Below are 22,460 nucleotides of genomic sequence, written 5' to 3'. Positions count from 1 at the left end.
AACTAACATAACATTGTAAAGCAATTTTACTCCCATAAAAAATAATTAATTAATTTTTTTAAAAAAAGTTAAGATCCAGTGAGGTACAAAGAAAACAAAAGTGGACCAAAAACTTCCCAACCAGATAACCGCTGTTGATTAAACAAATATACAACAAAACATACCTATATAAGATTAGAAAATTTAAATAATATGCCATTCATATATCTTCTTTGGTGAAATGTTTTTTCAAACTTTTTGCTCACTTCTTAATTTCTTTGATATTATTGAATTTTGAAAAAATTTTTAATATTCTGGTTGCCAATTCTTTATCAAATATATGTTTTGAAAATATTTCTTTCCTGGTCTGTGGATTGTCTTTTCATTTTCTTAGCACAGCTTTTCAAAAACCTTAAGTTTTTAATTTTGATGAAACCCAATTTATCCATTTTTTTTTTTATGGTCACAATTTTTGTGTCCTAAGAAATCTTTGCCTAACTAAGATCCCAAAGATTTTCTCCTATGTTTTCTTCTAGAACAGCAGTGCATAAGACTGTTTTCTGTGATGATAGAAATATGCTCTAATCTAAGCTAGAGTAATCAAGACAGTATGGTACTGGCACAAAAACAGAAATATAGATCAATGGAACAGGATAGAAAGCCCAGAGATAAACCCACACACATATGGTCACCTTATCTTTGACAAAGGAGGCAAGAATATACAATGGAGAAAAGACAGCCTCTTCAGTATGTGGTGCTAGGAAAACAGGACAGCTACATGTAAAAAAACGAAATTAGAACACCTCCTAACACCATACACAAAAATATACTCAAAATGGATTAAAGACCTAAATGTAAAGCCAGACACTATAAAACTCCTAGAGGAAAACACAGGCAGAACACTCTTTGACAGCAAGATCCTTTTTGAGCCACCTCCTAGAGTAATGAAAATAAAACCAAAAATAAATAAATGGGACCTAATGAAACTTAAAAGCTTTTGCACAGCAAAGGAAACCATAAGCAAGATGAAAAGACAACCCTCAGAATGGGAGAAAATATTTGCAAACGAAACAACTGACAAAGGATTAATCTCCGAAATATACAAGCAGCTCATGCAGCTCAATATCAAAAAAACAAACAACCCAATCCAAAAATGGGCAGAAGACCTAAATAGACATTTCTCCAAAGAAGACATACAGATGGCTAACAAACACATGAAAAGATGCTCAACATCACTAATCATTAGAGAAATGCAAATCAGAACTGCAATGAGGTATCACCTCACACTGGTCAGAATGGCCATCATCAAAAAATCTACAAGCAATAAATGCTGGACAGGGTGTGGAGAAAAGGGAACCCTCTTGCACCGCTGGTGGGAATGTAAATTGATATAGCCACTATGGAGAATAGTATGGAGGTTCCTTAAAAAACTAAAAATAGAACTACCATATGGCCCAGTAATCCCACTACTGGGCATATACCCTGAGAAAACCATAATTCAAAAAGAATCATGTACCAAAATGTTCACTGCAGCTCTATTTACAATAGCCAGGACATGGAAGCAACCTAAGTGTCCATCGACAGGTGAATGGATAAAGAAGATGTGGCACATATATACAATGGAATATTACTCAGCCATAAAAAGGAAAGAAATTAAGTCATATGTAGTGATGTGGATGGACTTAGAGTCTGTCATACACAGTGAAGTAAGTCAGAAAGAGAAAAACAAATACCATGTATTAATGCATATATATGGAATGTAGAAAAATGGTACTGATGAACCTAGTGGCAGAACAGGAATAGAGATGCAGACATAGAGAACGGACTTGTGGACACAGGGAGGGAAGGGGAGGGTGGGACGAACTGAGGGACTAGCACTGACAATATATACACTACCATGTGTGAAACCGATAGCTAGTGGGAAGCTGCTGTATAGCACAGGGAGGCCAGCTCAGTGCTCTGTGACAACCTAGAGGGGTGGGATGGGGAGGGTGGGAGGGAGGTGCAAGAGAGAGGGGATACAGGTATACGTATAGCTGATTCACTTTGTTATACAGCAGAAACTAACACAACATTACAAAGCAATTATAATCCAATAAAGATGTAAAAGAATAATAATGAAATATATTTTTAAAAAAACAGAAAAGCCTTTCCCACCAAGCTCAAAAAAAAAAAAAAAGAAAAGAAAAGAAATATGCTGTAATCTGAGCTAATCAATACAGCTTTAGCTAGCCACCCATGGCCATTGAGGACTTGACACGTGGCTAGAACAACTAAGCAGCTGAACTGTCACACTGTATTTAGTTTTAATTATTTAAATTTAAATAGCCAAATGTGGCTAACAGATGCAACAGGAAGTTCTAGAAGTGCTGTAGTTTTAAATTTTACATTTTGGTCTATGACACATTTTTAGTTAATTTTTGTATACATACAAGGTTCATTTTTAAAAATATGGATGTCAATTATTCCAGCACCAAGTTTTTGAAAAGACTATCTCTACTCCCATGAGTTATCTTGGCATCTTTGTCCAAAGTCAGACCATGTTTGTGTGGTCTGTTCCTGTACTCTGTATTCTATTCCATTGGCCTATGTGTCTTTCCACTCACCAATATCTCATTGTCTTCATATATGGTCAATTGCTCTTCGACAAGCATACCAAGAATACATAACGGGGAAAGGTTAGTCTCTTCAACAAACGATGCTGGGAAAACTGGATATCCACATGCAAAAGGATGAAACTGGACCCTTATCTTACACCATACATATATATCAACTCAAAATGTACTAAAAATTTAAATATAAGACCTGAAACTCTAAAACTCCAAGAAGAAAACATAGGGGAAAATCTTCATGATACTGGTCTTGGCACTGATTTGAACACGAAAAGGATACACAACAAAAGCAAAAATAGACAAGTGGGGCTACATCAAACTAAAAAGCTTCTGCACAGCAAAGTAAAGAATCAAGAGCGATGGGGCTTCCCTGGTGGCGCAGTGGTGGATAATCTGCCTGCCGATGCAGGAGACACGGGTTTGAGCCCCGGTCTGGGAGGATCCCCCATGCCGCGGAGCAACTAGGCCCGTGAGCCACAACTGCTGAGCCTGCGCGTCTGGAGCTTGTGCTCCGCAACAAGAGAGGCCGTGATAATGAGAGGCTCGCGCACCGCGATGAAGAGTGGCCCCCGCTCGCCGCAACTAGAGAAAGCCCTCACACAGAAACAAAGACCCAACACAGCCAAAAATAAATAAATTAATTTAAAAAAAAATAGTTATTAAAAAAAAATAATAATCAAGAGCGAAAAGGCAACCTATGGAAAGGGAGAGAGTATTTGCAAACTGATGAGAGATTAATATTCAAAATATATAAGGAACTACTACTACTCAACAGCAAAAAAACAAATAAGCTGGTTAAAAATGGGCAAAAGACTGGGGGAGACATTTCTCCAAAGAAGATCTACAAATAGCCAACAGTTATATGAAAAGATGTTCATCATCAGGGAAATGCAAATCAAAAAACCACAATGAGATATCATCTCACACCTCTCAGGATGGCCATTATCAAGAAAACAAAATAACAAGTGTTGGTGCGGCTGTAGAGAAACTGTAAGCCTGGTACACTGATGGTGAGAATGTCAGATGGTGCAGCCACTATGGAGAACAGTATGGAGGTTCCTCAAAAATTAAAAATAGAACTACCATATGATCCAGCAATCCCACTACTGGGTATCTATCCAAGAGAATTGAAATCAAGATATCAAAGTGATATCTACACTCCCAAGTTCACTGAAGCACTGTTCACAAGATCTAAGAGGTGGAAACAATCTAAATATTAGTCAACAGATGAATGGATAAAGAAAATGTGGCATATACATACAGTGAAATATTATTCAGCCATAAAAAGAAGGATATCCTTTTGTATGCTACAGCATGGATGAAATTTGAGGACCTTATACAAAGTGAAATAAGCCAGCCAGGACAAATACTGCATTATTCCAGTTATATGAGTTATCTAAAGTAGTCAGTCATCAAAGTACAAGAAGAATGGTGGTAGCCAGGGTCTGAAGGAAAGGGGAAATGGGGAGTTGCTATTCAATGGGTAAAAACTTCCAGTAGTAAAAGATAAAAAATTCTACAGATCTGCTACATGACATTGTGCTTGTAGTTAACAATACTGTATACTAATTTATTAAGAGAGTAGATCTCATCTTCTGTATTTTATGTTCTTACCATACTTTAAAAAAACAAAAAAAACAGCAGCCCAGAAGCTTCGATTTTGCCAGTGGCAAATCTTACCTCAGCTTTCCGAGGAGGAGAGAAACTGTACTGTTCTGCACTGCCTGTGCAATGAATTCGGGGAAGTTTCTCCTGGGTTAGGGTGGTGGATACAGAAGCCAAACTATGGAGTCCACAAAAAATAATGAGAAATCCAGAACAGCCTATTGGAATCTTCACTCTGGGCCATTCTTGATGCTCAGCACCATCCCAGATCTCCAGCTTCCCGGTATATAAGAACCTCAAGGTTGGGACTTCCCTGTTGGCACAGTCATTAAGACTCCGTGCTCCCAAGGCAGGGGGCCCGGGTTCGATTGCTGGTCCGGGAACTAGATCCCACACGCATGCCTCAACTAAGAGTTCACATGCCACAACTAAGGAGACTGCCTGCTGCAACAAAGGAGCCTGACTGCCATAACTAAGGAGCCAGCGAGCCACAACTAAGGAGCCCGCCTGCCACAACTAAGACCCGACACAACCAAATAAGTAAATAAATAAATATTAAAAAAAAAAAAGAACCTCAAGGTAGCTCTGCTTGACCACAGCAGACACCCATCTTTAAAGAGGACCCAAAAAAGCTTCATCATGAGCCAGCTGGGGGTTTGAAAAACACTGGAAAGAGCTTATTTAATAAAAGGCAATTAGAGATTGAGATAACAGCATGATTGGAGACAAGATGGCAAAGTAGAAGGACTTGAGCTCACCTCCTCTCATGAAAATACCAAAATCACAACTAACTACTGAACAACCATCGACAAAAAAAGACTAGAACCTACCCAAAAAAGATATTCTACATCCAAAGACAAAGAAGAAGCCACAACAAGACAGTAGGAGGGGTGCCTTCGCAATACAATCAAATCCCATACCCGCTGGGTGGGCAACCCACGAACAGGAAAGTAATTACATTGCTGAGGTTTTCTCACAGGAATGAGAGAAAACAACAGCAAAGATCAATAAAACTAAAAGCTGGTTCTTTCAGAAGATAAACACAATTGATAAACCTTTAGCCAGCTTCATTAAGAAAAAGAGGTGGAAGGCTCAAATCAATAAAATTAGAAATGAAGACTCACAGACATAGAAAACAAACTTATGGTTACCAAAGGGGGAATGGAGGGGGAGGAATAAATCAGGAGTTTGGGATTAGCAGATGCAAACTACTATATATAAAAGAGATAAACAACAAGGTCCTATTGTATAGCACAGGGAACTATATTCTATATCCTGTAATAAACCATAATGGAAAAGAATATGAAAAATAATATATAATATATATATCACAAATATATATGAACTACTTTGCTGTACACCAGAAACTAACACAACATTGTAAATTAAGTATACTTCAATTAAAAAAAATTTTTAAACCCCCCCAAAAAATAAAAATAAAATAAAATAAAATAAAATTAGAAATGAAAAAGGAGAAGTTACAACTGACACCACAGAAATACAAAGGATCATAAGAGACTACTATGAGCAACTCTACGCCAGTAAAATGGACAACCTAGAAGAATGGACAAATTCTTAGAAAGGTACAATCTTCCAAGACTGAACCAGGAAGAAATAGAAAATATGAACAGACCCATCACAAGTACTGAAATTGAAACTGTGACTTTAAAACTTCAAACAAACAAAAGTCCATGACTAGATGGCTTCACAAGAGAATTCTATCAAACATTTTGAGAAGAGTTAACACCTATCCTTTTGAACCTATTCCAAAAAATTGCAGAGGAAAGAACATCCACAAACTCATTCTGATATCAAAACCATCACCCTGATACCAAAACCAGACAAAGATACCACACACACATACAAAAATTACAGACCAATACGAATGATGAACATAGATGCAAAAATCCTCAACAAAATACTAGCAAACGTAATCCAACAATACATTCAAAGGATCAGAAACCATGATCAAGTGGCATTTATCCCAGGGATGCAAGAATTTTTCAATATCTGCAAATCAATCAATGTGATACACCACATTAACAAACATAATAAAAACCATATGATCATCTCAATAGATGCAGAAAAAGCTTTTGACAAAATTCAACACCCAATTATGATAAATTCTCCCCAGAAAGTGAGCACAGAGGGAAACTACCTCAACATAATAAAGGCCATATATGACAAACCCACAGCTAACATCACACTCAATGGTGAAAAGCTGAAAACATTTCCTCTAAGATCAGCAACAAGACAAGGATGTCCACTCTTGCCACTTTTATTCAACAGAGTTTTTTACAAGTCCTAGCCACGGCAATCAGAGAAGAAAAATAAATAAAAGGAATCCAAACTGGAAAAGAAGAAGTAAAGCTGTCACTGTTTGCAGATGACATGATACTGTACATAGAGAATCCTAAAGATGCTACCAGAAAACGACTAGAGCTCATCAATAAATTTGGTAAAGTTGCAGGATACAAAACCAATACACAGAAATCTCTTGCATTTCTATACACTAATGACAAAAGATCAGAAAGAGAAATTAAGGAAACAATCCCATTTACCATCACATCAAAAAGAATAAAATTCCTTGGAATAAACCTACCTAAGGAGACAAAAGACCTGTACTCTGAAAACTGTAAGATGCTGATGAAAGAAATAGAAGACGACACAAACAGATGGAAAGATATACCATGTCCTAGGATTGGGAGAATCATTACTGTCAGAATGACTCTACTACCCAAGGCAATCTACAGATTCAATGCAATCCCTACAAATTACCAACAGCATTTTTCACAGAACTAGAACAAAAAGTTTTAAAATTTGTATGGATAAACAAAAGACCCCAAATAGCCAAAGCAATCCTGAGAAAGAAAAACGGAGCTGGAGGAATCAGGCGCCCTGACTTCAGACTATACTACAAAGCTACAGTCATCAAAACAGTATGGCACTGGCACAAAAATAAAATATAGAACAATGGAACAGGATAGAAAACCCAGAAATAAACCCACACACCTATGGGCAATTAATCTATGACAAAGGAGGCAAAACTATACAACAGAGAAAAGACAGTCTCTTCAGTAAGTGGTGCTGGGTAAACTGGACAGCTACATGTAAAAGAATGAAATTAGAACACTCCCTAACACCATACGCAAAAATAAGCTCAAAATGGATTAAAGACCTAAACGTAAGACTGGATACTATAAAACTCTTAGAGGAAAACATAGGCAGAATACTTTATGACATAAATCACAGCAGTATCTTTTTGGATCCACCTCCTACAGTAATGAAAATAAAAACAAAAATAAACAAATGGGACCTAATGAAACTTAAAAGCTTTTGCACAGCAAAGGAAACCATAAACAACATGAAAAGACAACCCACAGAATGGGAGAAAATATCTGCAAATGAAGCTACCAACAAGGGATTAATCTCCGAAATATACAAACAGCTCATGCAGCTTAATATCAAAAAAACAAACAACCCATTCAAAAAATAGGCAAAAGATCTAAATAGACATTTCTCCAAAGAAGACATACAGATGGCCAAAAAGCACATGAAAACATGCTCAACACTGCTCATTATTAGAGAAATGCAAATCAAAACCACAAGGAGGTACCAGCTCACTCTGGTCAGAATGGCCATCATCAAAAAGTCTACAAATAACAAATACTGGAGGGGGTGTGGGGAAAAGGGAACCTTCCTACACTGTTGGTGGGAATGTAAATTGGTACAACTGCTATGGAGAACAGTATGGAGATTCTTTAACAAGCTAAAAGTAGGGACTTCCCTGGTGGCACAGTGGTTGAGAATCCGCCTGCCAATGCAGGGGACATGGGTTCAAGCCCTGCTCCAGGAAGATGCCAAATGCCGTGGAGCAACTGGGCTCATGTGCCACAACCACTGAGCCTGCGCTCTAGAGCCCGTGAGCCACAACTACTGAGCCCACGTGCTGCAACTACTGAAGCCCACGTGCCTAGGGCCCGTGCTCCACAACAAGAGAAGCCACCGCAATGAGAAGCCCGTGAACCACAACAAAGAGTAGCCCCTGCTCGTGGCAACTACAGAAAAGCCCATGTGCAGCAATGAAGACCCAACACAACCAAAAAAAACAAAAAAAAAACACCTAAAAACAGAACTACCATATGATCCAGCAATCCAACTCCTGAGCACTGATCCAGAGAAAACCATAATTCAAAAAGATACATGCACTCTATAATGTTCACCGCAGCACTATTTACAAGAGCCAAGACATGGAAGCAACCGAAATGTCCATGGACAGAGGAATGGATAAAGAAGATGTGGTACATATATACAATGGAATATTATGCAGCCATAAAAAAGAATAAAATAATGCCATTTGCAGCAACATGGATGGACCTAGAGATTATCATACTAAGCGAAGTAAGTCAGAAAGAGAAAGACAAATATCATATGGTATCACTTATATGTGAAATCTAAAAACAATGATACAAATGAAATTATTTCCAAAACAGAAACAGACTCACAAACTTCGAAAACAAACGTATGGTTACCAAAGGGGGAAACATGGAGGAGGGAGGGATAAATTAGGAGTGTGGGATTAACATATACACACTACTATATATAAAACAGATAATCAACAAGGACCTACTGTATAGCACAGGAAACTCTACTGAATATTCTGTAATAACCTATATGGGAAAAGTATCTAAAAAAGAATGGATAAAAGTTTATGTATAACTGAATCACTTTGCTGCACACCTGAAACTAACACAACATTGTAAATCAACTATAATCCAATATAAAGTAAAAATTAAATTTAAAAAATTGTTTTGGCTATTCTAAGTTCTTTGCCTCTCAATATAAATTTTAGAACTAGCCTATTAATTTCCACAAAAAATGGCTGCTGAGATTGTGGTTGTAATTTCATTGAATCTACACATCAATTTGGGAAGAAATTACATTCTGATAATATTGAGTCTCCCAACTTATGAACCCAAAATATCTCACCACTGATATTAGGTCTTCTCTAATTTCTCTCATCAATTTTGTAGTTTTTAACATACAAATCTTACACATATTTTGTTATATTTTCCCTAAGTATTTAAATAGTTTGAATGCTTTTTTTTTTTTTTGGCCACACCTTGCAGCTTGTTGGATCTTAGTTCCCCGACCAGGGACTGAACACAGGTCACTGCAGTGAAAGCTCCAAGTCCTAACCACTGGACCACTGGAATTCCCTGAATGCTATTTTAAAGAGCACTTTAAAAAGTCTTCAAGTTCAAATGTTTGCTGTTAGAAAAGTACGACAGTTTTCATATATTGACCTTGGATCTTGTGACCTTGCTAATTTTACCTACTATATCCAGGAGTTTTTTGGAGATTCTTTGGGATTTTCTACACAATCATGGTATCTACAAATAAAGGCATTTTTATTTCTTCCTTTCCACTCTGTATGCCTCTTTTTCTTGCCTCATTGCACTAGCTAGGACCTTCAGGAAAATGACGAATAAGAGTGGTGAGAGCCAGCATCCTTGCTTTGTTCTGACTTTAGGGGGAAAGCATTCAAGTCTTTCACTATTAAGTATGATATTAGCTGTAGGTTTTTCATTCATGCCCTTTATCAGGTAGCGGAAGTTCACTTTTATTCCTAGTTTTCTAAGAGTTTTATCAGGAATGAATAATAAATGTTTCTTAAAATGCTTTTTCTGCATCTATTGAGATGATCATATGGTTTTTCTTCTTTAGTCTGTTGATATGGTGAATTGCATTGATTGATTTATCAATAGTGAACCAATCTTGCATCTTGTGATAAACTCCACTTGGTCACGATATATTTTCTACTCTTTTTATATACTCAATTTTGTTCAATTTTCTTTACTGTGAGAAAATGAACAACAGAAAACTTACCATCTTAACCACTTTTAAGTGTACAGTTCAGTGGTATTAAATATATTCAATATGGGTTCAACCATCACCACTATCCATTTCCATAGCTTTTTTCTTCTTGGAAAACTGAAACCCTGTACCCATTAAACAATATTTCCCCATTCCCCCTGCCCCTAGCCCCTCAAAATCACCATTCTACTTTTTGCCTCTATGACTTTGACTACACGAAGTATCTCATATAAGTGGAATCATACGATGTTTGTTGTTTTGTGACTGGCTTATTTCATTTAGCACTGTTGTTTTGTGACTGGCTTATTTCATTCAGCATAAGGCCCTCAAGTTTTATCCATACTGTAGCATTACCAGAATTTCCTTCCTTTTCAAGGCCGAATAATATTCCTTTGCATGTATATACCACATGTTGCTTATCCATTCATCTATCAATGGACACTTGGGGTGCATCCATCTTTTACCTATCATGAATAATGCTATGAACATGGATGTACAAATATCTCTTCAAACCCCTCCTTTTAACTGAAATACAGTTGACATACAATAGTATGTTAGTTTCAGGTGTACACATAGTTATTTGACAATCAAATACATTATGAAATGATCACCACAATAAGTTTAGTAACCATCTATCACCATACAAAATTATTACAGTATTATTTGCTATATAATGTGTATTACATCCCTATGATGTAAAAGTAGAATTGCTAGATCATATGGTAACTCTATTTTTAATTTTTTTGAGGAACGACCATACTATTTTCCATAGCAGCTATGTCATTTTACATTCTCATCAACACTGCACAAGGGTTCCAATTTCCCCACATACTCACCAATACTTATTATTTTCTGGTTCTTTTGATAGTAGCCATCCTAATGGGTGTGAGGTATACTGCTGGCCTCATAAAATTAGTTGGGAAGTGTTCTCTCCTTTTCTATTTCTGGAAGAGTTTGTGTAGAATTGGTATTATTTCTTCCTTAAACACCTGTACAATTGACTAGTGAAGCCACCAGACTTTTCCTGTGGGAAAGCTGTTAGGTTATCTACTACTTCTTAAGTAAGTTCTGGTAGTTAGTCCTTCAAGGAATTTGCCCATTTCATCTAAGTTATCAAATTTATTGACATAGAAAATTGTTGATAATATTCCCTACTATCATTTTAATGTCTGTAGGGTCTGTAGTGATGTTCTTTTTCATTCTTGATATTGATTTGATAAGTCTAGCTTTTTTCCTGATAAGTCTAGCTAGAGGTATATCAAATTTATCTTTCAAATACCACTTTTTGGTTTTAGTGACTTTCTCTATTTTTGTTTGCAACTTTATTCATGCACTTATCTTTATTATTTCCTATTTTCTGTTTGTTTTGGATTTAATTTGCTCGTCTGTTTTTTAGTTTCTTAAGGTGGAGGCTAAGATCATTGATTTCAGGCCTTTTTTGTTTCTAATATATGCCTTTTATGCTACACCTCCCTCTAAGCACTGCTTTAGTATGTGCTGCATTTTAACTGTCATTCCATTCAAAGTAGTTTTTAATTCCCCTTATGCCTTCCTCTTTGACTCAGGGTTATTTAAAAGTGTGTTGTGTAATTTCCAAATAGTTGGAAATTGCCCAGATATTGTTATTAATTTCTAGCTTAATTCTCCTGGGATCAGAGAACATACTTTATATGATTTCTTAAATTTGTTGAAATTTGTTTTATGGCCCATAATATGATCTAACTTGGGGAATTTCCTACATACACTTGACCATAATGTGTATTCTGCTACTGCTGGATGGAGTATTCTCTAAAAGTCAATTATATCAAGTTGGCTAATAGGGCTGTTTAGGTCTCTACATCCCTACTCATTTTCTGTCTACTAGTTCTACGGAGTACTGAAAAAGGAGAGTTGAACTTGCCAGCTAAAACTATGAATTTGTCTATTTCACCTTTTGGTTCTTTCAGTTGTGTTAGGTGCATTCACATTTGTGACTGTTAAGTGTTCTTGATGAACTGACCCCTTATTCATTATGTAATGCCCATCTTCTTCCTTGGCAGTATTTCTTGAAGTCTACTTTGGTATTAATAGAGCCACCTCATCTTTCTTTTGATTAGTGTTTTGCATGGCATATGTTTTTTCCATCTTTTTACTTCTAACTTATCTATGTCTCCATATTTAAGGTGAGTTTGTTGTAGATAGCATATAGAGTTGGTTCTTGACTTTTTTAAAATCCAATCTAACAATCCCTGAAGTACTTTTTTGAAATGTAATTCTCCCTCTAAGTGCTTGTTTTTTAAAAAATGCACCTGTGCTGGGGGGTCATGGAGCTGGTTTTTCATGCAGAATGTGGGTGGCCCAGGGCCAGGGTGCAGCAGCCCTGCTCTGGGATGGCAACCTGGCCATGTGGGCCCCAGTCACATCTCCAGGCACCTGCCTCCCGCTGAGCTGCATGCTAATTGCCCCAGTCTCCCAGCCTCCGTCCCACCAGGCCCTCCCAGTGCTCATTTTTAAAAAGAAAATTAGGTGTCTTTCCATATTAAGGCACTTTTCAAGCCACTAGCTCTGATTCTTTGTAATGCAATTTTTTCCTTGTTCTAGAGGTTGCTTATAGACTTGTCATGTAAATTAAACATAATTCCTTTCTTCAAAAAGAGCTTGAAGTATTCTTAGTATTTCTAATCTTCTCCCAATCGTAATGAGAAGCAAACATTATCCCCCCAGTAATTCCCAAATCACTGGCCTCAACTCAAACCTCCCAAGTCATTATCTTCAGCTTGATGTTTAGACTCAGTATGTCTAAAACTGAACTCTTATCTTTCCCCTCACAGTCTTCCTCTCAAATTTGTACCCCTGTTTTGTATCCCTCCTCTCAGTGAGTAGTATTACTATTCTCTCAATTGCCAAAACAGAAACCCAGGCATTACTCTCTTGTCTCCCTTCATCCAAGCTATCACAAGACTGCATTAGTTCTACTCATATATAAGAGGAGATCAAAATGGCAGAGTAGGAGGACAGTGGACTTGCCTCCCTACACAAACACATCAAAAATACATTTACATGCAGAGCAATTATCACTGAAAGCAAACTGGAGACAGGCATAAAGACTCTTATATGTGCAAGGCTGTAAAGAAAGATCCACACGGAGTCAGGTAGGAAAGCAAGAGAAGCGATAAGGTCAGGACCTACGCAAACATACAGTAAAGGCTGTGGATCAACCACTTAAACAGCTAGTATGAAAATTAAAAGACAAAAACTGTAAATCAACTACAACCACAAGAAGCAGTTAAGGGATAAACATGAAGATGTAACTATGACACCAAAAACACAAAACATGGGGGAGGGGAATTTTTAAAAGTATATCTTTTAGAATGTGTTTGAACTTAAATGACTATCAGTTTAAAACAAGGAGATACAGTTACAGGTCAACATATATGAACCCTATAGTAACTACAAATCAAAAACCTACAATAGATACCCAAGAACGAGAGAGAAAGAAACACAAGCATACAACTAAAGAAAATCATCACACTACAAGGGTAAAAACTAAAAGAAGAAAAGAACAGAGAAGAATTACAAAAACAACCAGAAAATAAGTAACAAAATGGCAATAACTACATACCTATCAATAATCACTTTAAATGCCAATGGACTAAATGCTCTGATCAAAAGACACAGGGTGGCCAATTGGATGAAAAAAACAAGACCCATTTATATGCTGCTCACAAGAGACTCACTTCAGACGTAAAGACACACAAACACACACACACTCTCAAAGTGAGGGGATGGAAAAAGAAATTTCATGCAAATGGAAGCAACAAGAAAGCTGGGGTAGCAATACTCATATCAGACAAAGTAGACTTTAAAACACAATCTGTAACAAAAGACAAAGAAGGGCATTATATAATGATAGGGGATCAATACAAGAAAAGCATACAATATTCATTAAAATATATGTACCTAATATAGGAGCACCTAAATATATAAAGCATTAACAGACATAAAGGGAGAAACTGACAATAATACAATAATAGTAGGGGACTTTAACACCCCACTTACATCAATGGACAGATCGTCCAGACAGAAAATCAATAAGGAAACAGTGGTCTTGTATGACACATTAGACCAGCTGGACTTAATAGATACCTACAGGATATTCTATCCCAAAACAGCAAAGTACACATTCTTTTCAATTGCACATGGAATGTTCGCCAGGACAGATCATATGCTAGGCCACAGAACAAGTCCCCCAAAATTTAACAGAATAGAAATTATATCAAAACAAAAACACTAATTCGAAAAGATACATGTACTCCAATGTTCACAGCATTATTTAGAATAGCCAAGATATGGAAGCAACCGAAGTGTCCATGAAGAGATGAACGGATAAAGAAGATGTGGCATGGGCTTCCCTGGTGGCGCAGTGGTTGAGAATCTACCTGCCAATGCAGGGGACACGGGTTCGAGCCCTGGTCTGGGAAGATCCCACATGCCGTGGAGCAACTGGGCCCGTGAGCCACAATTACTGAGCCTGCGCGTCTGGAGCCTGTGCCCCGCAATAAGAGAGGCCGCGACAGTGAGAGGCCCGCGCACCGCGATGAAGAGTGGCCCCTGCCTGCCACAACTAGAGAAAGCCCTCGCACAGAAACGAAGTCCCAACACAGCCATAAATAAATAAATTAATTAATTTAAAAAAAAAAGATGTGGCATATATATAAATACACATACATATACACAGTGGAATATTACTCAGCTATAAAAAAAGAATGAAAATTTGCCATTTGTAACAACATGCATGGAGTGGGTGGGTATTACGTTTAGTGAAGTAAGTCAACAGAGAAAGACAAATACTGTATGCTATCACTTATACGTGGAATCTAAAAAGATAAAACTGAATGAATTAAAAAAAAAACAAAACAGATTTACATATATAGAGAACAAACTACTGGTTACCAGTAAGGAGAGGGAAGGGAGGAGGGGCAAAATAGGGGCAGTGGATTAAGAGGTTCAAACTATGACACGTAAAATAAATTAGCTACAAGGATATATTGTACAGCACAGGGAATATAGTCATTATTTTATAATAACTTTAAATGGAGTATAATTAATAAAAATATTGAAGTGCTATGTTGTACACCCGAAACTAATATAATATTGTAAATCAACTATACTTCAATATTTGTTAAAAAAGATGCAAGTTCTGCAGTATGCAACTTGAGTTTTTACCAATTATGTTCTAGGACGATAAACCATTCTTTGAAGAAAAAAATTCTACTCATACATATTTTTTCAGTTATCTTCCCTTTTCCATCCTCATTTTATCTGCAGTGTCACTACCCTTTCCAGGCAACCATCATTTCTTACCTGGACTTCTGCAATGGTCTCCTAATAGTTGTTCCTCCTACTCACAGTCTTGAAGCCCCCAGCATTCTTCTACCCTACTTTCCGAAACCTTTACTCACAGATTCAAAGTCCTCTGACTCCTTCTTCCTTATTTATCCTCATCTCTCACACTTTCCTCTTTCACCAAAGCCACTGCCCCCAACACACCCCTACATTTATATTGATTAACATTGTACTTCCCAGGTCCTAGAACAATGGATGCACTCTTCTGCATCACGTCTTTTCACATGCTGTTCCTTTACTGAGACTGTCCATCTCCTCCTGCCTTCACTTGATTTTTACTTATCCTTCAGACATCAATTAAGGTACCCTTTTCCTGGGGATCTTTCCATGACACCCTAAGCTGGGTTATGTGCTCTTTATCTCTTTAGCACTTAACAATCTGAAGTTATTTTGCTCTCTGTTACCTCTCTCTAAACTGTAACTCCCATGAGAGCTGGGGGTTCAGGCTCTTGTTCACCACTCTATTCCTGTTACTGTTAAATTCAGAAATCCTTATTTTGTTAATAGAAACGGGTAAAAATTAGAACAGAGGAGTCAATCGCAGTGAAAGAATTGTAATTCCGCTATACTGACTGCACTGACAATGGGCTCAATCAAAAATATTCATTGCCCACCATGTCTTTTTTTATTGTGTGAGCATTATAGGACTTGGACTCAGAAGACCTTGGGCAATTTCCTTTCACCGTCTCTGAATTTTTTTTTCCTTTTCTGAAATTTTTTCTTCATTTCTTCAATGGCTTAAGCAATACCTATATTAAAGTGATATAGGAGAACTGATGAGACGAGATAAAGTGAAAGCCTTTTGTAAAACAAACAATGGTACAAATACATACATATCATTATATACATATATGTATCACTGACTAATCCATGTTGCCCAAAGTCTAATGGCTTATTTTTAATCCATCAGTGCTTTCTACTATTAATTTCCAATATTTTAATAAAGCCCAGGATAAACACAAATTTACCTTTCCTGTTCTGAAGTCTAAAACCCTTGTTTTAAAACACTTGTCATCCAATATCAATTTTATGAGCAGATCCTTAAGTATTATATTTGCTATGTATTAAATTAACATTCTTGATCCGTTTACTAAAGTAAGAAATGATTGGTTTGGGCTAAGGGCCACACTAACATTGTAAGAGTTCGTTATTTCATTTGAAACAAAGAAAAAACAACAAAATTTTTAAAGGAGACTACTGTTTCTCAATGAAACATTATATTCAGGATTTCTACCACAATTAAAAGGCTTCACTTTTCAGAAAGATTCTTTTCTCTTAAAAAAAACAGAGGAAACAAAGTCATAAATTTCCTGAGGTGAAAGAACATATAATAAACAGTGTCTTATTCCCCAGTGTCCAAAATGGTGAAATAAAATGGATATATATGATAAACATAAATATAAATGGAAATGGTACATTCTCAATGAATGTTTATTATGACTGTTGCAGTTATTCAGCATATTATACTCTGTTAAATAATGTATGTTGAACTGAAATAGTGAGACCAAGGACAACTAGCTCTTTTAAGCCAAATTCAAGAAGTTGTTAACACCAGCACATAAGTTCTACAACTGTTTAAAATACTGAAACGAGAAGATGGAAATAAATGAAAAAGTCAAACTCCGAAATCTCTCATATGCTTTCAATACTATATTTTAAAAGTATCAGTCATAGATAATATCAACCAAGTACTTTTCCCAGCAAGGAGCTATTGTGTGGGCAGAATACTGACTTTTGCAAGCACCTGTCAGTCATTTAAGGGGGTCAGGATCTATCAGTTATTTGTACATATCTTAGATGCTAGGCATCGTAAACCATGTATAGTCACGGTAGACTTATAAAAAGCTAGTCACATTCTTGCAAAGCATGTTTTATGATAAACACACCACAAACAGAAACTATCACTGCTACTGAGGGGCAAAATCCAGCTGGGTTTCTTTATCCCTAACCCCAGTTTCAGCTGCAGGTTTTTTCTAGTAAGAACAGTAGTTTGGTTTACTCAACACTGTAGAAGCAAGGGTGTGGTCACCCTTCTCCAAATAATATTACAAATGGATTTTCCCTGAACTCTTGCAGCAACAGGATCTTTAAGTGGTTACTGGTAGGAAAAGGTGAGATTAAGGTCAAAATGTCTGAAAAATAAAAATTAACAAAAGCTTTCAAGGACCACCCTAGAGACAATGGAAGCTGGGGTATTACTGAGACCACGAAGGTAATACAGCACAGAACACGAATATTTTTTAAGCTTTCAACATGGGGCCCCAGTAACAGTTGAACATACGGTTTTGCCAGCTCTCCTTCTGAGTATGGACAATTTGATCCCAAATTAATCCAGTACACTAATAACCATGCCAAATACAGATCAATCACAATTCCTTCATCATCATCATCAGAAGAGGGCTAAATGGGGACTTCCCTGGTGGTCCAGCGGTTAAGAATCCCTCTTCCAAAGCAGGGGACATAGGTTCGATCCCTAGTCAGGGAACTAAGATCCCACATGCCGAGCGGCAATAGGGCGGGGCAACAGAGCCCACACACGCCAACTAGAGAGCCCGCGCACCACAACTAGGGAGAAGCTAGCACACCCCAACGAAGAGCCTGTGGACTGCAACGAAAGCCAAAAATTATTTTTAAAAAATTTAAAAAACAGAACTAAATATAAGATCAAATTCAGAACAATCAATGAAACGTTTCTTTTAGCGTTTCTAAAACACTACCAACTAGAGAGATAGGGAAAATTAGACCAAGGAAGCCTTTTCTAAGTCAGGGATAAATGGGAGTGTACTTAATAAATTATTAAGTGTATCCCGTCTCCCTGGCTAGCTGACAGAGTAAAAACGGACCGCTATCCGTAGGTATGCACCCTGGCTCGCATGGTCTGTGGTTGCATCCCCCAGACAGCTTGGCTATTCTAAAATAAACTCTACGTCGACGCCATTTGCTCTGCCTGACGCCTGGAATGAGCATTATGAGCCCAGCATGTGCCAAGAACAACGCTCCACACTCCCTTCTCGTTACCTTCGAAGCACGCTCTGTGCGCTGACAAGGAAGCGGAGGCCCAAGCTCACACAGGGGCCCTGGCACTAAACCACCGTGTAACTTTCACCTTGTTGAAATGAGGGCAAGGGCGTGACTCAGATGCTCTAAATACTCACTAGGCTGGTAGTATTTGTGACGTTAACTGTTTTCTTCCGGGCCACTCGCAAGCCGCAAGCCCTCTAGAAGGGTGGGGAAACTGAGGCCAGGCTGTGCCACGCCAGAGGTCACAGAGCCGCTGGCGGGCAGACAGAGGCCTCGAAGGCTGATCTCTGCGAGTCTCAACGTCCGTTTGTTAACACCGCCCAGCTCTTCTGCTTGGCTTACTCGGCCCTGAAATCCCGCAGGTTTTCAGGGGAAGGGACCTGGGCCGAGGCGCTCCCTCCCGTATCGTTTTCCCGTCAGCAGCCTCCGTCGACAGGGGAAAGCGGCAGCCCGCCCGCCGGCCCCACCCGCCACCAGCTGCAGGGCACCGCGCCAGACACAGGTTGCCTGTTCCCAGGCACTACCTCCTCCGCCTTCACCCCTCTGCCGCCTCCGACCTCGCCCTAGCCCTGCTGTGCGCCTGCGCGCCCGGGCCCTAGAGCCCGTGGGCCGGCTGCTCACGTGGGCCGGCTGCTCACGTGGGCCTGCACCTGGCCCCACCGCCTACAGTGGCAAGGCGGGGCCTCGCGCTCACCACGCCCCCTCGCTGCCCCGCCCCCCGAGGGAGCGCTGCAGCCTTGGCCAATTCATGCCCCTCTCGCCCAGCCGGCCGCGCCTGCTTGGCCGCGTGCTGTGTGCGCGTGCGCCAGGTAGGGATTTGGAGGGGGTCGGAAAACTGTTGCGCGGCTAAGGCCGCGAGCTCTACTGGAAGGCGGGGGGCGGGGGGGTCCGGGCAGGCCTGGATGCGGGAGGGGGCGTTTCCTCGGAAAAGGAAGGAAGTGGGTGTCACGGGCTGCACACCCTGCCCTTTTGGGGTTGTCAGAGGAACGTCAGAAAGGACTGCTCCAGATTTCCCCATTTCATGTCTAAATGCAAATCTCTGGAACCCTCACTAACTCCTTCGTGTCATGAACCTCAGCAGTTCCTTCAGAGCAGCACACCCTTCAGTAATGATCATCTCTAGAGCATTCTGCGGGCAGAGTCTCTTCCAGCAGAAGTAGCAGGCTCAGAGTGATGCTCTCCTCCGAGGGCGCCCACCCGGCCATCGGCCGGCCTTCGAGGCCAGTCCAGGTCACGCATACAACTCTAGTGGCACTTCGACTTCTTCCATTAATGTAACCCAATTACAGGTATTCTTGTGCAGCTTTCTTGTGTATGGTCATACGAAGAAAAATATAGGCTAGATGTAGACCGCGATGTTAGATTCAAAACCTGAAATATGTGCCTTATGTCAGTTTTGTATATTCTTATGCCATAGGTCCCTCGATTAAGACACATGTCCCTTGAGAACTAGCTTTTTGTTGTTTTTAACACGACTTAGAAGCTGTCGTGGCCTAAGTTGGGGCATTCCTGATACAGGACTTAGGTGAACATCTGTCCCCCATTTGTCATATTTGTCCCGTGGACAGTTTTTTTAGGTTGATAACCTGGGTGCAAATATAATGGGGAAATAGCTTCAGATCTGCTCCTCTACCCCCAAATTTCATTTCCTGGTTCATAGAGAAGGATTAAGGAACAATGAGAATTGAACCAATAACAAAAAGCATTACTGCTTTGAGGTCTTAAAGTTCTGGTTCATCTTTAACACCTCTCCCCCAAAGATTTTAGAACAGTGACTGTTCATGGATTGATTTTGATCACATGTTTCTTCATAACATTTGAAAGAATATCTTTCCTGCATTTGGATTTGTAGGGGCCTAAACTGAAATTTTGACAGAATGGAAGCGCTGGAAATAGGTTGTGAGGGGAGACGGTGTGGGATAGTAAGGAAGCAAGGATAAGAAGATCCTAGCTGGTGGAGATAACAGAGAGCACTTAGAGAAAGAATGGAGACCAAAAACATGGAGTGGCTGGCAGATCTAGCAGATTATTCTGATAGTAATCATAAGCTGCATTCTTGAGCATCAGGATTTGTATATTGCTTATGGTGACCAAAAAACATGACTATTTTCTCATTTGAGGAGTCCTAAGAGTTCTGGCAATAAAGTAGAAAGATGTAGCGAGAGGGGTGAGAGTTTAGTGCCAGAATGGTCATCTGGGATCCAGTAGATCTCAGTGCACATTGTTTTAGTGTCTCCACCCTACCCCCAACTTGAAAAATCACGGACTAGGGTAAAGGAGTAACGGGGTAAGATACACAGGGCTCTGCCTGTATCTGGATGCTGTTGTGGAAATTCCTGGAGCAGGTATAGCCAGTAAGGGCTCACCTGCTAAGTCTAACTTAGGCCTGCAAATTGGAAGGCACCTGATAACTTACTCAATGATGAGCTCCTTAAGGTAAAGACCCTGTGTACCCACTGTAGATCTTTTCCATCCTGAACCTCCCAAATAATGATCAAAGATCTAGTTTGGGGGGTCCTTGTGGCAACCTGTAGTTCTCCTGAAATCAAGTTCTTGAGACTGCTTGCTGAAGGAATTGTACATTTCAAAAGTATAAAGCCCATGGTTGAAGATTTTTAAAAACACAAAAAAACCTGTTTCAGTTCACTTTGGGGGTGAGGGGGCAGGTCTCATCTTGCAACAGGTGCAGATTGTTCAACACAATATTCAGAGAGGTATTCAACTGGCTACACTATTTTGTCAAATCCTAGTTCCAGGGTCCCTACTCCAACTCCCTTCAGAGCCCTAATGCTTCCCGCTCCTTGTAAAAGATAAAAACTCAGGTGTAAAACTGAACAGTATTTTGACTTCCCACCCCGTGAGGCTGAAGAGGAGGAAGAGGTGGAAGGGGAAGGTAGGTTGTACCCGGAGCAAAGTCCTGAAGATAGAAGAATAAGCCTCAAAAGCTGAGATCCTGAAGATAGAAGAATAAGCCTCAAAAGCTGAGATCCTATGGTGATTGATTAGTCTAGTTAGCCCGTCCAGAGCTAAAGGTTAAACACAGGCTAACAACAGCCCAGAAGAGAACAACTGGATAATTCATTAATTGTCTTTCTGTTTATATACCCTCCCCCCCTCACTTTCTAGGCTAATGTAGGTTCTGTCTTGATTAGAGGCAAATTTTTGGAACTAGACAGGATCTTGGAGCTCATGGCTCATTCTCCTCACCTGGCATGTGAACAAACAAGTTAAGCATTAACAGGTGACTTGGCCAAAACCACACAGCTAGTTAGTGGTAGAGCTAGGATTAGAACCCCTCTCTCCCTCTTCAGAGCCAATTACTCTTCCCGTTTGTCTCCTAAATGGCCAACAATTTCTTCCCACCCTGTATGTGCATGCCACGCCATCCTTCTACAGGTAGAGTCTCTTTTCCCTCCCCTTGACTTGGTTTGTGACTTCATTTAACCAGTAGGATGCAGTGGAAGTGACATTCTCGGACTTTCACGCTCAAGCCCTAAGAGGTCTGGCAGCTTCTGCTTTCCGCTCTGGGAAGTCAGCCTCCATGCATTAAAGAAGCTTGGGTTACATTGCTGAGTGATGAGACACAGCACATGAGTGGTGAGGCAATGCGCAAGAGAGGCCTTCTTGGACCTTCCATCCCAGCCCAGCCACAAGCTGAAGGCAGCTGAGTGAGTGACTCCCACCAAATCACATGGAGCAGGAAATCTACCCAGCTGAGCACCATCCCAATTCCTAACCCAGAGAATCACGAGAAGCAGACAACTAAGAGACCACTACATCCTCTGCCTTCCTCTGTTCACTTGATTATCATAATTAAGAAATCAAGACATTAGACTACGGTTAGGCTTCAGAAGAATATCACGGAAGCTCGTCAACCAAACGGTTCCATGTTTGTCAACAGCTCTCATCAAGACAAGGTGGGGGCTTCCCTGGTGGCACAGTGGTTGAGAGTCTGCCTGCCAATGCAGGGAACGCGGGTTC

General features: G+C 39.5%; 1 long non-coding RNA gene across 8 annotated transcripts in view; it reads right to left on the bottom strand.

Annotated features, from left to right (window-relative positions):
* LOC103010051 (uncharacterized) overlaps positions 1–22,460 on the bottom strand; it is a 133,660-nt gene that overhangs the window by 30,667 nt on the left and 80,533 nt on the right. Inside the window, exon 1 of one of the 8 annotated variants that reach the window (XR_009009476.1) lies at positions 18,614–19,022. The exons of the other annotated variants lie outside the window; for them this stretch is intronic. This is a non-coding gene — a long non-coding RNA (uncharacterized LOC103010051). Of the gene's footprint in view, positions 1–18,613; positions 19,023–22,460 lie in introns of those variants that run through there. 8 annotated transcript variants of the gene reach the window in all.

Source organism: Balaenoptera acutorostrata, chromosome 10 (assembly GCF_949987535.1).
Source record: "Balaenoptera acutorostrata chromosome 10, mBalAcu1.1, whole genome shotgun sequence".
Lineage (NCBI taxonomy): Eukaryota > Metazoa > Chordata > Mammalia > Artiodactyla > Balaenopteridae > Balaenoptera > Balaenoptera acutorostrata.
Note: the sequence above shows the minus strand (reverse complement) of the source record. Positions and strands in the feature narration are given on the sequence as shown.